The 15,341-nt window shown below is 38.4% G+C and overlaps 1 protein-coding gene across 1 annotated transcript in view; it reads left to right on the top strand.

Annotated features, from left to right (window-relative positions):
* Window positions 1-323: 323 nt before the first annotated feature.
* The window catches only part of LOC100374050 (ankyrin repeat domain-containing protein 34C-like), an 81,416-nt gene continuing 66,398 nt past the window's right edge, over window positions 324-15,341 (top strand). Inside the window, exon 1 of the mRNA XM_078005920.2 lies at window positions 324-423. The gene's annotated coding sequence lies outside the window, so the exon portion shown is untranslated. The remainder of the gene's footprint in view (window positions 424-15,341) is intronic.

Below are 15,341 nucleotides of genomic sequence, written 5' to 3'. Positions count from 1 at the left end.
AATACAGAATTTCTTTATATATATACAATCTTGTGATTAGAAGTAAATTACGTCGCCCCTACTGCGATGACGTTGTCAATTGTATTTAAAGATCCCCAAGATCAGCCGGAAATCTCTAAGCAATTTCGATGTTAATTCACCCATCAAAATAGCCAATCACGCGTGCCCATTCGTTCAGCTTAATTTCTAGAAATACTGCGTCGAGCGATCCCGTTTCGGCTCTGGGCAATTCGTGGCGCTGTTTAATATCAAGACTGTGAAGACTGGACACCCACGCCTCCACCTTTTCTGTTTCAGTCCCGTACTGGCAGTCGAGAACCCGTAGACAAAGTGGAGCTAATGTGGGCATGTGCTCGTCGCAAGCAACGGTCGATTGATATGTGGAGAAATGTCTGCACGGTGACACCGCTGTATTTTCCAAAGGTAAGGAATCATGAATTTATCAAAATTCACTTGTCGTCACTTCGTGTATTCCTTCAATGTGGAACTAGGCTACAACAACACCAATATATTCATGCACAAACGGCTCGCGGAATACTGAGGGAATAATCGACTGATTGCGTCTTACTTTCGATTCCGAGCGAACGTACTTTTTATTGTATTACAATTATAGCAGCAGCGGCAGTGTCAGGTTGGTTAAAACGTCATTCTGTTTTTTAGCTTTAAAGAAATACATCTGTGTTAACGGACATCGCAAATCGAACATATGAGTTAATGGGAAATTTAGATTTCTGCTGGTACACGTGAATAAATTGCTTCTTCACGCCCTGTACGGATGACGGTCGATATATTGAAATTACAAACACACAAAATTAATCAGTGAACCTTTGATATTTTATTGTGTTCGATATTATAATATTCGTGATGATTTATCATCGTATTCATTTTTTAGGCAATGAAGAATAATTCTACAGAATATATTTTTTTATTAGTAGTAGTACTAGTATATTGACTTGTAAGGCTACACACGCAATGTTCGACTCAATGTTGACGTAGTCAATAACGGGGCTTAGTGTGTCTGATTTGTATTTTAAAAACGGATTCTTTGGTTAATAGGATCACTATGATCTGGCGGCTTTTGCAGTATAACCCCATCTTCTTAGTATTAACCGATGAAATGTGTTGTATCGTGTATATTAGTATCCTCGATTTGTGACGTGCTGACTGCATTTACTATTTTAATTGTATAAATGCAATTTGATACATGTTTTAGCTCTACATGTATAATGGTATTACTTGAAGACATTACATTCACCATTCAAACCCACTTGATAAATAAAACGAATAGTTCATGTTACTGTGATCAGAGTGAGAAAAAAAACGTGGCCAGACAGTGGTATCGTCAACACCAATGTACTACGATAGGTAAAATGAAAACGCAATGTTTCGGCTCGGATCCTTTACTGATCAGTCTAATTTCACAAATTACTCAGTCGAGGCGGTGTGTGTTCACTTTAATGTTCGATTTCAGACTATGAACGATATTGTTCGGTCATCGGAAAGTACATCCGCGTCGTATGTGACAGTTCTTGGATTGCATGGACCATAATGCAATTCGAAATTATAGTGCATTATATGGGGTGGTTATGTCAGGTTGCATGAGCTGACGCGCTTTGTGATTGGCGGAGTTGTCTTCGATTCGATAACTTATCCCATAACTCACTATGATTTGGAATTGTGATATGGTCTCATCTTATTGGCTGGGGAATCGAAGAAATTATTCAGGTCTCGATTTCATTGGTTGTCAAGGTAACAACGCAAAATGTGCTTTTAATAATTGACTACACATTATTGGTCATGTTATTATCAAGCATTATTTTATTTTTTTCTTCAAATATGCTTTTCATGATATAAATTTGAGATGTTGTCCAGAGTTCAATATTTAATTCCAATATATAACAAACTTCATATTTTATCTGTTTGTTTCGATCGAGGTTGAAAAGATATATATAAATATTAGCATCTTTATGTTAGCGGGGTGAGAGTGAGAGTGCTCAGTTGTTTTCTTCTCGTTATGTTTACAAACATGGCCACCTTTCCCTACTCATTTGACCGCAATGTTTTGTGGGTAACTACGGGTTGTCCAATACCACAAGGGTTTCCACAAAAAAGAGGCATTTCGCTATCGTACGCACGTGAGTGTAATTCATCGCGACTGTTTGTATAAAACTACAAACAGAGTTGACAAGAAATTATAAATTGAATTTCAGAATAAACCCCATCACTGTTTTATTTTATCAACAACAAAAAGTCAATAGGAAGTATATATTTCTGGCAAAAATAAACAAAGACTTTTTATAAAATACTTGATTGTGCACACTGCATGGTTGTTGTTGTTCTCGGTGGGAGGTTTAATTATGTTTAAATATTTTTAATTAATCTACATTTTGAATTTGATTACAAATCATGCTTACTAAGTAGTGTCGGATATCATGTTAAAGTGGGAGGGTCGTCACCTGCGCACGCGCGGGAATTGAGTCCCAAGCGACGATAACAACGCACGCTAAAAACGCAAAGGCTCATGGGTGGACGCTTGTTCGTAAACAATGACACGCTATGGCCATCTGACGCATGCACAGGTGACGACTCCTCCGCTTTAATATTACTTCGTCTTAGACTACCCGATTTACTGTCACGTGGCAACGGTGCTCTCTGAGGGAATTGTGTGTGTTTCTTCCTTCCCATTTGGAACAAGTTCGTAATCTGCTTCTGGATCTACTGTTGCGATATCGAAAGAATCATAGTTTCGTTAAAGATCTTCGCGTTGAAATGTGGCGTGTACTCTCGTGTAATAAGGAAATCTAAACTATGATGAGACCATCTCTCTGCTCAGTATGCGATTGTATCTGTGGCTGTAATAGGTATCTGTGGCTGTAATGTATATCTGTGGCTGTAATAATACCCAATCTCGCCCTCCAGCAGTATTCGTGCATATTTTTCAAACTAATTATTTCCGGGTATGTTAATGCCTGGCCTTTGAAATATACATGTCCTTATAATAAAAACAATAACTGTTGTCAGATGCGACATGCGACTTAAAACAGTCGCCTTACTAAACTTAGAGGGTGGTGGTCGTCGCGCAGCGCGTGTTCGAATTTCATGTAAATAAACAATGTATTTTACACGCGTTGTATACGTCGCTATGAGTCCCATATCGAACAGGACGCGGCACGACGACTGCCGCCCTTTAAGATTAACTGGACTGTGTTTTCTGTTTTTATAAATATGGTTCATTTTCGTAATCATGTCATGGGGGGGGGGGGTTCAAACTTTCAAATCGACAGACTAAGTTAATGATTTTTTTTATATCATACAAAAACTGAATTGAATAAAATTTTCAACGGGGGAGGGGGGTTCTTGGGGTCTAGATCCGCCACTGCATGTGTTGGATCTGGATGTAGTTGTCATGAATGAAGTATCGGCGATGTATACCGTCACGGTTCTTCTAGTAACCGTGATACCGTATGCTTATAACACTCAAATCCATACTCATTTACTATATTCTTTAAGTAGGCAATTCAACCGGCATGTACATTGTCATACGTTAAATGATGTGCCAGGATTACGAGCTCATTGCGATGATTGCCCACATTATCCTTCTCATAAACAGTTATCGGTCACCACATGGCCATTACTGTGACGAAAACCGAAAACAAACAATCGCAAATCCGCGTTGAAGCACTTTTGCGACGTCTATGATTGATGAAATTGTATTTGTCCTCGAATGTGGGGTTTCGCTGATTGGTTAGGTATTATCGACGGATGGCCAATGCCGCGGAGCCAATTGTTGAGTCGTTATTTGTGGATATTTGTATAGCGCCACAGTCATTGTGCGCTGAGCTCGAGCATTCGAATTTCGTGAAAACAAGCAATTTGTTTTACACGCGCTGTGTACGTGGCATGGCACCCGTTTCGTACGCAACGCGTCACGACGAACGACCACTGCCCTAGTGTGTTTTGGTCACAGGCTGCACGTCAACTCACGGAAAAGCTCCTAGAGTAAGCACGCAACACGTTTCAACACGTTTATTTACAAATCATTGCATGATTCAAATGTGGATGTGGTACCCCACCCCCAGCCTTCGAGTTGTAGTGAGCTGACAGGCCTACGTAGTAAGTAAAATCTGTTGACGTACCAACATTCTGCAGAGCTCCGGCGTGTGTTTCTGTCTGCACATTTGTTATGCGATGCAGTATCGCGGTGTTTGCACTTTCTGGTCACTCGGGCGTTATATCAACATTATAACGGCCGTCGTCATTTATTTCAGTTTATTCTTGCATAATTATATCACACGCTCTAGTTATTTCGTAATGGAATAATAACTTTCAGTAGAACCTAGCTGCATTATTGGTGATTTAAAGCGGGAGGGTCTTCACCTGCGCACGCGCGGGAATTGAGTCCCCAGTGACGATAACAACGCACGCTAAAAACGCAAAGGCTCATGGGTGGACGCTTGTTTGTAAACAATGACACGCTATGGCCATCTGACGCATGCACAGGTGACGACTCCCCAGCTTTAACGCTGCTTTTCGACAATACCACACATCACGCTATATTTTAATTTGGAATAGAACCGACGAGATCTCGTTAGAAAAATAACGAGAGCCGCGAGACTGCTAATGCTTTACAATCATCGCGTCAACTGTTTCCCCGACCTATAATCATGGTATCTGGGGGTCACGTGACATTGCTCTCGCTTAGGCCGACATTTCGGCAGCCGTTTGCGAATAAGGGATAGCACAGATCACACGTGTTGTCTTCGTGAACTCCCGTTCGGCATCGTTTACGATAAAATACTTTATTTTAGCTGGAATTAATTTTCATTGAATAGACTTTCTGGTTGTTTTGTGTGGAATTCATTTTCACTGATTTTTGACGAGTTGAATGTAAAATATATGAACAACGATATATTCGCTGGATTTTATTTTCACTGAATCATTCCTTCAGCAAAAATAGCGAAAATTAATTCCGATCAAAAATAAAGTATCCTACAGTAGTTGATGCTATGAGTTAAGTGTCGTACACACTCAACCGGTCTCTATGTTATTTAGGAGGCAACGTTCTGCAAATTCCATCGACAGTCTAGGCTAAGTGAAGGCTCATTTTTTCCCAATCATGAACAAAAACGCTATGTATACTACGGTTACTATAGTAACCGTATGTAAACATAATAGTAACAAATGCACGCACTGTTGCGAATCGTCTTATTAGTCAATCCACGCCGCAGTCACAATTACACACGCTGGGGGCGTGCTGCTTTATTAGTAGAATGCTCTGGAGTTCACGCATAATCCAAGCGTTATTGAACTACTTAATGGATAATATATCGTCATGAATCCTAACTGTGGATTCCCATGAGTTATGAACAGGATTTTCAACAAATTTTAAATTTAAACGTTCCACGTCCTCAGCTGGCTGATCATGCAATGTTAGTTGCGCGTGTGTGTGAAAGGGGCGTAGTCATGTGTAAATGATGAGTATTTGGGGAGCAGTTGGCTACGGGAATTTGATCAATCTGTGCGGGTCGATTGTGGGATGCACTTTACATTAAAATTGAACATATTTTCCTCTGATATAAATATATAACATACAACACAACTGTGTGACCTTTCCACGTACCGTTCAAAATACCATTGCGCAAAAATCAGTCAGCGGAATTGTAATTAAGTTTTTACGTTCTCGGACCGTTAGAAGCACGAAGCATTTCGTTGATTTGAGTAAATTACTGCACAATTGCGGTGGCTGAGGTCAAATCTCGGAGAATCTGTAACCTAATTACGCAAATCGGTACGCGTGTGTATCTAGCAAACATGGTGCTGACCGCGTTAAACACAATTTACAATTAGCGTAAATTGCCAGGTAACGCGATACGATATAGTGCCTCGGGCATGTTACTTTTTTTTCTTTCTTTTTTTTTCATTTACGCTAATCACAGTGAGCCAAATCTCGAGGGATTACCAACGCCCCAAATCTCATTAGCAAAACCAGTTATATATTGCGAACAAGTACGCTCATCGAAACATCTAAGCGTCTTTTATCCCCTCATGCAACCTAATGAGAATCTTATTTTCTCTGCGCCAACGACACACCGGGGCTGTTTTTCTTAGTAACGCATGCTGATTGGGGTTGGATAAGAATCATTAAACTATCAAATGCATCAACTATTTTTTCTTGAAATCACGTTCTGAACATATGTAGAAAAGTGAAGATTACACCAAATCGCGCCCTCTGTCGACGAAGCGCTTCCGTGACGTAAACATGTCGCAGATGAGTGGCAGCAATGCTGTTCAACATATTGAACCTTTTAGAAACACTATTTTACGTTGCGTCGCCAGAGGGCGCGATTCATGAGGCAGGGATGACGTAGCATTGACATGCCCATTTAGATTCTGTAATTAAATACGTAGTCTAAAAATATGCGGCTTACTTTATATATATTTAAGGGACAATAAAATAACTATATGAATAACTTTATTTTTAGTATTTTACAAACTTTGGTCCATGTTGCACTATATATAGTATTCTGTCATATGAACTACGCAAATAGACCATTTTCCGTACACTGCGAGAATCACGCGTTATGCGTGAAATCGAACGTAAAAACAGGACAAACAAAGGTCATAGCGTCGTAGTCGCGTCAAACATCGCGTGGGATTCGACAAACGCGAAAGTATTTCGGGGACATTTCCATGCTTAATAATGTGCTGTCCACATTTGATGATAGGCAATTTCGATCAAGTAAGGGTATTCGGAAGCAATATTCCTCTGTCGAAGATCGGCCGGTCAATGTAAGCTGCGAAATAAAGAAATTCTAGTTCAAAATCAAATCGTTCGATTTTTGCGGCAGACGTTCGACGCGCGTCTTTCATGCATCTCGCGAGATCTCGCAATTGTTCGGAAAATCACCTATTGGAGTATACTTGCAATTAAAAGTACCTACCAATAACGCAAAACGCATGTTCACTTGCGTACTTCACACCCTCGTTCCCAGTTTCATAGTTAATATATCGATTATTCTACTAAATATGATCGTTTATGCATATTTCGTTATTTACTTTTGTTCAGGGCTATGTTAGAACGCCAGACATAGTAATCATTTAAAACATGTCCGTCTAATTCAATAAGCAAACAATTTTGCATTGGATTTGCCGTAATCAATCTCGTTCCAGTAAGTTAGTAGTATTGTGGAGTAAACATGCGGTGACGCTAAAATCCGGAGAACAACATTTTTTTATGTATCCTGGCATCAAATGTTACTTCACTGACTCTTAATTAAAAAAAAAAAAAAAAAAAACGTTCAAAGGAAACAATTAATTAGCTTACATCAACGCTTAACCATCTGACTTACCGTGACGTTTCAAGGAACTTATTTGAAATATATTTATTTTAAGAGTGATACATGTAAACCAAAAGAAACACATATCATGTTTTATTTGCCCTTTTCCTTGGCATTTCTCGTATTCTGAATTAATAGCGAAAGCAAAACGCGTTCCATGGTTGTATATTTTGTTTATGCTGACATGAATATACTGGCAAATGCGTCATATGCTATCAATCTTATCAGGCCGTATTTATCTATAATTAGTCATATTTTAGTATAATTGTTATAATATTATCTCTAGTTCGGGTGGTGAAAGTCGCCGCGGCTGCGAATGATTTCGGTGACTGGAAGCCGTCGTAAATGTAAGTATAGCAAAAACATCAAAATCTATCTGTAAATGCATCCATCATAATTCCCCCACAGTCGTCATAGAAGGTTCGGATAGCGTTTACCATAACTACAAACTCTTACTAAACATAGAACTGACGTAATCTTAGGACACGGCACAGCACGTAAATGGGGACAATCTGAGCAGACGGTAAAGACACTTTCAGCGGCAACTGCGTTGCTTTTCTGTCACTGACCTTTCACTGATTTGTCGTGAATCCCAGGGAACTTGAGTATATTGTAGAATATTCCTTGCGGAATTATTTCAACACCAAGATAGTCATAAATACGTATGTCGCTATTTTTGTTTTCGTTTTCTCATTTGTTTGTTTCGAAACGAACGTCTTGATGAATAATTAATCACATGACGTAATGCCTACTGACGTCAGTTGATGTAAATAGACAGTTCATTTTACATGCGCTGTAATCTTAGAACACATGGCGTTACCCACACCATTATTACATGATTTATATTCAATTTCATCATGGTAATCTTGCAATATGAAATGATACTTTTCGGAGAGCCGACGTCTATCTGAAAATAGTCGAACACTCCTACTGATTAGTTACGCCCCGAAGAACAGAACTCTTCTGTTGAAGGAATGCTCACAGTTCCACTGGCAAGTAAGCTATCCTCCGGGAGAACGATTAATCAATCCATGCAACGCTAATCTCGATTAAATCGTTCAATAATTGCTAATCTCATAATATATAGTGCCCATTAATGTTGCGGATCACTGTCTGTAGAACTCATTTCTTCATTCACTTGCTCGCACACCCACACTGGTAGTACTCATGCGTTCGCTCGCTCGCCCTAGTTCGTCCACACGTTATTTTTCGCCACTGTTCATTCATTCATTCATTCATTCATTCATTCATTCATTCATTCATTCATTCATTCATTCATTCATTCATTCATTCATTCATTCATTCATTGGGTGTATTGACCACAGTTTGTTCTATATTACTAGGCGGCTGACCCTACATTCACATATGCTTTTGTCACGTTCTACATAAAAGCCACCAATTGGAAACCGCAATTGTATCGAGGGTATAGTAAGAATACGATAATACCTTACTGACCTTCTCATGCAAACTGAATTCCAAAACTCATTTATTATTTAATATTATCAGTAGTGGCTTATACTTTTACAAAAGCCGATGAAATGAACTACAATTATGGTACAAGAAGGAAGTTAGATGATGTATAAAATTGAAATTACGGATCTTGTTATCAAAAAGGTCTTCAATTCGATCTTTTTTGATCGGCTTAAAGCTAACACTACACATTGTTCCTGTAGAGACCGTGCTACCTACAACATTAAGTTATTAAATTTAGTTTTCCGGAAAACATGTTGGGTCGACGTTAAATTCCTGTCACAAAAAACATACAATCCTAATGCATCTTAACCTAGTAGCCAGATGCATTCAACAACAACAGTGCATAAAATATACATCACACATATCGTTTTTAGAACAAAGATTCGTGGGTAGGCTGTTACACAGCTTAAAGGGCGGTAATCGTATCGCAGTGTGTGTTCAAATTCCATGTATACAAACAATGTATTTTACACGCGTTGTGTACGTCGCTATGAGTCCCACATCGAGCAGAACGCGGCGCGACGACCGCCCTATAAAGCGCTATAGTTGTCGCGTATCTCTACGCGTGTTGTATACGTCCCAAGTCTAACACGGCGCAAATCGACGACTATCGCCCTTTAAGGCATGAATACAACATATCTCATCCTTAAATACAAATAGGTCTGGTACATTCAACGTTCGTAGTGTGGATTTATTGTGAAAAAAATTATTCAATGGAAATACTACAAGCTTTTGTTCTATAATCGTAGTGTACATATGTTTTAAACAAGTCAAACTGCCATTCGATAAACCTGTGCGTTCGGAAGTTAAATAGTTTTAAACACAATTTAACTAAAAACGGACATTTTCAACCCATTTTCGATACCGCTAGCAACCACAATAAATGCATCATACAGGCTATGTGTTTGAAAACAAGACATAATGTTAATGCCGGAAGAACCTGAAAAAAGACCATTTTAACATTATTAAAGCGAGAGGGTCGTCACCTGCGCACGCGCGAGAATTGAGTCCCAAACGATGATAACAACAAATGATAAAACACAAAGGCTAATTGGTATTCGCTTGTTTGTAAACAATGACACGTTATGGCCATATCACGCATGCGTAGGTGACGACTCCCCTGCTTTAAATATATCGAAATCGACTTTTTCTAGTGGGTGCGCGTTAACCGGTTACCAGATTGACATAGAACACAACACATTGCTCAGCGCGTGGTGTCCGTGTGGTTGATTTAACTGAAAGCATTCATGCACTTATCTTCTACGTGACTACTACTGCTATTACTTCGTTAAGCGCACATGCCTGAAATTCGAATTTCTCGAATTCAATTGGCGTGTCAGGGAGACACTTCGGTAATTTGTTTTATTACATCCTGTATGGTGTTTATCATTGCATGGTATACTACTACCTGTCACGCTTTAATAAGGAAACACACTTGAATAAAGCCCAATACTGACATAGTCGCCTTAATTATATTTGAGAAAGATCTGTTAGTGAACAACTCACCGCGTATTACATAATTACCATCTTGAAATATGTAGTTGTTATAAGTGGATTTCACCTTGGACATTATCATACCCTTAAGACTCATGGTGACGGCCGTGTTGGATAAGAAAACAGTTGGATTACCACGAGTACGATGGTGCAGACTGAATAAAAAATCATGATGACCCCCTAAGTAGGCACTATGTTTTTAATGCGAACAACCATAGCACATTTTTGTTTGTTTACCAAATCTAATTTAAGGTCAATTATTAATAAATCTCTATACGTTTGTATGAAAGCCAATTTACTACCCCTCATGTAGTACCCCCACGTTCCCAAATATGAAACAACACATGTACAGAAACAGTATGGCAATTCTCGAGTCCCCCCCCACAAAGTGCACCAAAAGCCAACACAAAAATCAAATTTGTAATGAGATCAAAACACCTGACCGTGATAATTGAATCGTATGATGATGATAAATAGGTTTAGAAATCCCAACAGTGTTTGAAAGCCAAGAACATTCGCAGATTATATCAACTTGAAGACATATAAATAACCGCTTTTAAAATCACGTTTTGTGGAAATTCAGAAGTCACATCTATCAATGAAACACACTTGTATAACATTGCGAGTATGGTGATTAAAATTGAAGTAAAAGAAACGTGTGTTATGAAAAGTCGAAGAATTCGTACGCTAGGTGTAAACATAAACTAAGCCGTGTATATGTTGTCATCGTATATAGTACAGAACGACGAAAAACGTGAGCGATGTAAGTTCGTACAGTTACATGAACACCGATATCACCTTGTTCACGTTTTTCAAGTAAACTGAATTATACCGAAATAACTCTCCGAAGGTTTTCCTAATGACCAGTCACCGTCTCATTTCCGTCGGCATTCTTTGATGTCTTATTTCCTAGCTCGTTTCGTATACTTGTTCTATAAATAGACACGATGGCAAGCGAGTTTGTTAATTGAATAACGGCGGTGTAACATTGCTGTTACAAATAAAACCTGCATGAACGCATTATAGTGGCGGGGATTGGGGAGGCAAATCACCGTGAACGATTGGATAACATACCAGTAAACAATGTAATTGAGTGACGAATATTTTTTTCTGCAGCATTAGTCTCAATATTCAGTGCTTTGTAATCGCAACGGTCAGAGTAAGGGATCAACCATTATGCATCGCCAGGGAGGTCTGGGGCCTGTTGGACGTCTTGGCCAAAATATCCCAGCAGTTCAGTAATCTGTATCGCCCCCATGAACAGCAATGTAGATGGGCAATAGCACACGCACGTGTACAAAATCCAATATGTTACGATGAAGCTATAAAAATTGCATTATTTGTATTAAATTACCACAAGCCAATTTACGAAATTAATCCAAAATGAAAAAAATCATATTCAAATAATAAAATAGTAGTGCTCATATTCGCGTTCACCTCTATTTGTACCATACTTTCCAGAAGAGCTGTTCAAATTCCGGCTCTATGGCGTTTTTACACTATATACTGCATATATCACAGGGAGCCCAGGAACTATGATCAACTGTACGCACTCCCTATGAGCGGGGGGGGGGTATCGGCTGGTATCTAGTGTAAGAATTGGACAAGGGATGAAGGCTCCAGCCAGCTCACATTTTTTAAACTCGAAAAAACAGACGAAAAAAATAAAAAAATAAAATCTAAAAAAAATACCACGTTGAAGAATATTAGTTGCTCTTCGAATTTCGCCAAAGCCTTACCTACATTTACCGATATCTGCAGAATAAATCAAGAAAACTACACAAATTGACTCCAATTAGGAATTTCTACCGGTAAACCCGATCGCATGGCACAGTTGGAAGCGTGGCCTGTTCAGTATTTGTCAACAACCAATCACAAGACTGGTTACGAACCACATCGAGGTCACGACTCGGTTAGCCTTGCCCTCAGCGACCGACCGAAAAATATGAGATATCGGGTCGCGGTTTTTTTTTAAGGCCCAAATATCAAAAACTCACCATTTTAAGCAGTAAAAAAAGTGTTTCCTCTAAAAATTAACAATCCCGGACCGTTGTTCGATCCCCAGGGTCCCCGGGGGATAAGTGGCGACTTTGAACCTCGCGTTGATCTGTATTTCTTTCAACAACAAAAAAGTCCGACCGACCCAATTTGTTGGCCTTATATTGTGTCGTATACATAAACAAAATAAAAAAAGGACACCTCGTTCTCGTCGAATGATTTAACAGTATATACACTAACAATGTATTATATAACATGGTAACGCGGCTGAAGCATTTTGACCAAATAACATTCGTATTTTTTATTTGACCCCAAAATAAATGGTTGAATTGCCTGTTGTGTTATATATGAATGATGTATGCCACAATTATTATTCCGTATAGTTTTAATATCTTATGTTGCGCTCCAATACTGTAAAACCATTTATTTTCACTAACATTTAATTTGAATATTTTGAGCATATTCATTGTGTTTTAATTTGTCAACTTGAAGCAAACAATGATTTCCATTGTTATTCTACATGTTCATGTAGATTTAAGTTAGCAGATTTTACTTATCAGCGAAATTGAAACCCAGTGAATAATTAATGCATTTACAGTACTTCAGAATTAATAACCCTAGATATGTAATTCCAATTATAAATACCTTGTTTAAAGGGTCGATCATTTGAAACAATTTAATTCCTCGGTTCTCTCAATGGACTCTGCGACAATGCCCTAAAAGTTATAACTAGTCTGAAACAAAGAAACTGCATTTCTTCATGTCACGCTGATAAGGATGTTATTGATTTGAAATGCGCTACAAAATTGAGCTCCACCACAGCAAAAAAAAAATGGTCTGACCACTCTCTGAGTTGCACTTGACACGGTTGTTTGTGTGTAGCTTATGGAGTCGTTATCCATACAAGCAAACACTCTCAGTTAATCAATTAACAACTCTGAAATGTGTTGATTGCAGATTGAAGTACTCCGAAGTTTCGCTGAGCTTACAAAGTGATTAAATACTTCGGTATTTAATGTTTTGAGAAAAGGGTAATTTGTACGTATACGTGTAGCTTGTGGCAATTAAAGCGGGAGGGTCGTCACCTGCACACGCGCGAATTGAGTCCCAAGCGACGATAACAACACACGCTAAAAACGCAAAGGCTCATGGGTAGACACTTGTTTGTAAACAATGACACGCTATGGCCATCTGGCGCATGCGCAGTGACGATTCCCCGCTTTAAACGAAAGTGTTTTTTTTTACACTGATACCACACATTCCTGTATTCGAGCAACTGATTTAAGCACGGTGTATTGAAAAAAAAAGAAAAGAAACTCAAAGGGTTTCAGGTCGTTCATCAGTTCATGACAAGTTTGTTGAGGCTAATTTTAGTACATCTGGGGAAAATGCAATAAGTTAATTTGTTGTTGCGCTAATTAAAAAAAGACGTATACCCAAACCTATTGACATTGAAACCCATTGGGAGCACTTACATATACAAATACGAGGCCTGGTTATAATAATACAGGTCCTCGTGATACTAATACGAGATCTCAGGAAAACAATGCAATATATCGAATCATATTCACACACAAGATGTCGTATTAATTTATTTTAATGTTTTTAAATGATAGATAGTCCAACTTACAAAATAGCGCTGTATGGTCGTTAGGCGGATGCTTTTTTGACGTAAGTATATCTGCCTGATTATTTTGATAACAGCAAGGCTTTTATATACAATGCTATATACTGATAGTCGAAAGAAAAGAAAAAACGTTTTGCTTGACGTATACGAGAGATCGCTGAGTGATCTGACAGGAATACGAAACGCGCAAACCATTACACATATCGCATTTGCAGATATACTATCAGTAATGAACTATAGACCATGTATTCTTGTCCAATTAATGTCTAGACACCGTGGCGCTCTTACCTTTGAAGTAGACAGCTTATGTCATAAGAAACCCCATCGGCACCGCTGTATATCAAATTTCCTTCAAGTTTGGGACTTTAACGGATATTGGTAAAATACAGATATTAAAAATGAGCGCGTATAGCATTAACTGTGTTGGTTAACGTATAAGAGTATCATCACGATGTTGTTGATTACAATACGGGTATGGGTCACGCATCGATGTCCAAAGCTTCCCTTTACCCTTTTTAACGCCATATTTTCTCCTATCAAAATCAGGAAGCAATATATTGAACATATTTTTATAATTTCTCTGTTATTTTTGACCCGCTCTAAGAATGTTAGTTGCAAATTTAGGCTATTAAATCAGACCTGGATCGGTTCAAGACCTATTTCTATGTATTAAATGGTCGTCAAATTAGCATATAACTTCAAATTCGAAAACATTAGCTCGCTGAACTCAACCAGATTGCTGCAGGGAGATATTAATATAGGATATAAGTATGACCGCCAGCCTATATTTGTATTGATATGGCAAATAGCAGAGCATGATTGTGTTACCTCTCTAGACAGAATAAGAACATCTTAGAGATGCTTCATTTTGTCTCAGTCTACTTTATCAACAATGGCGATGCGTTTTCCATGGTGCCGATAAAGTAATGTAATCTAAAAGCCATCTAACAATGTAGTTTGCGTTGGGGAAGGTCTTTTCGTTTTTAAGTTTGTCTGTCGCACGCGAAAGTAAATTGGGGATATACTAAAGAACACATATATTTTATTAAAAGTATTTTTGTTTCTATTATTATATTTTATTAATATGTTTTATCAGACAAAAAACAACAACAAACAAACTCTGAAGTGAACATTTACTCGAATGCAAATGTCCTCTTAATTGTTATGAGCATGCGCATACTATATTTCATTATGTGCTATTGAAAACGTCATATGTCACGGTAATTACAAACCAGGTATATATCAAAAAGTACGCATATAATTATTCAAACATCGATGGGACTAAACAAAGGCGTTCACGTACTGGAAAGTCACTGTATTTTATCCTTTGATTTTCCATGGTGCTCATCGAACGCGCCGAGATGCAATTCAAACGAGATAAATTGCCAGAAAATGAATTCCCTCGATTATTT

Source organism: Saccoglossus kowalevskii, chromosome 21 (genome assembly GCF_978046115.1).
Source record: "Saccoglossus kowalevskii chromosome 21, keSacKowa6.1, whole genome shotgun sequence".
In the NCBI taxonomy this organism is placed as follows: Eukaryota; Metazoa; Hemichordata; class Enteropneusta; family Harrimaniidae; genus Saccoglossus; species Saccoglossus kowalevskii.
This window is presented reverse-complemented; position numbering and strand designations above follow the sequence as displayed.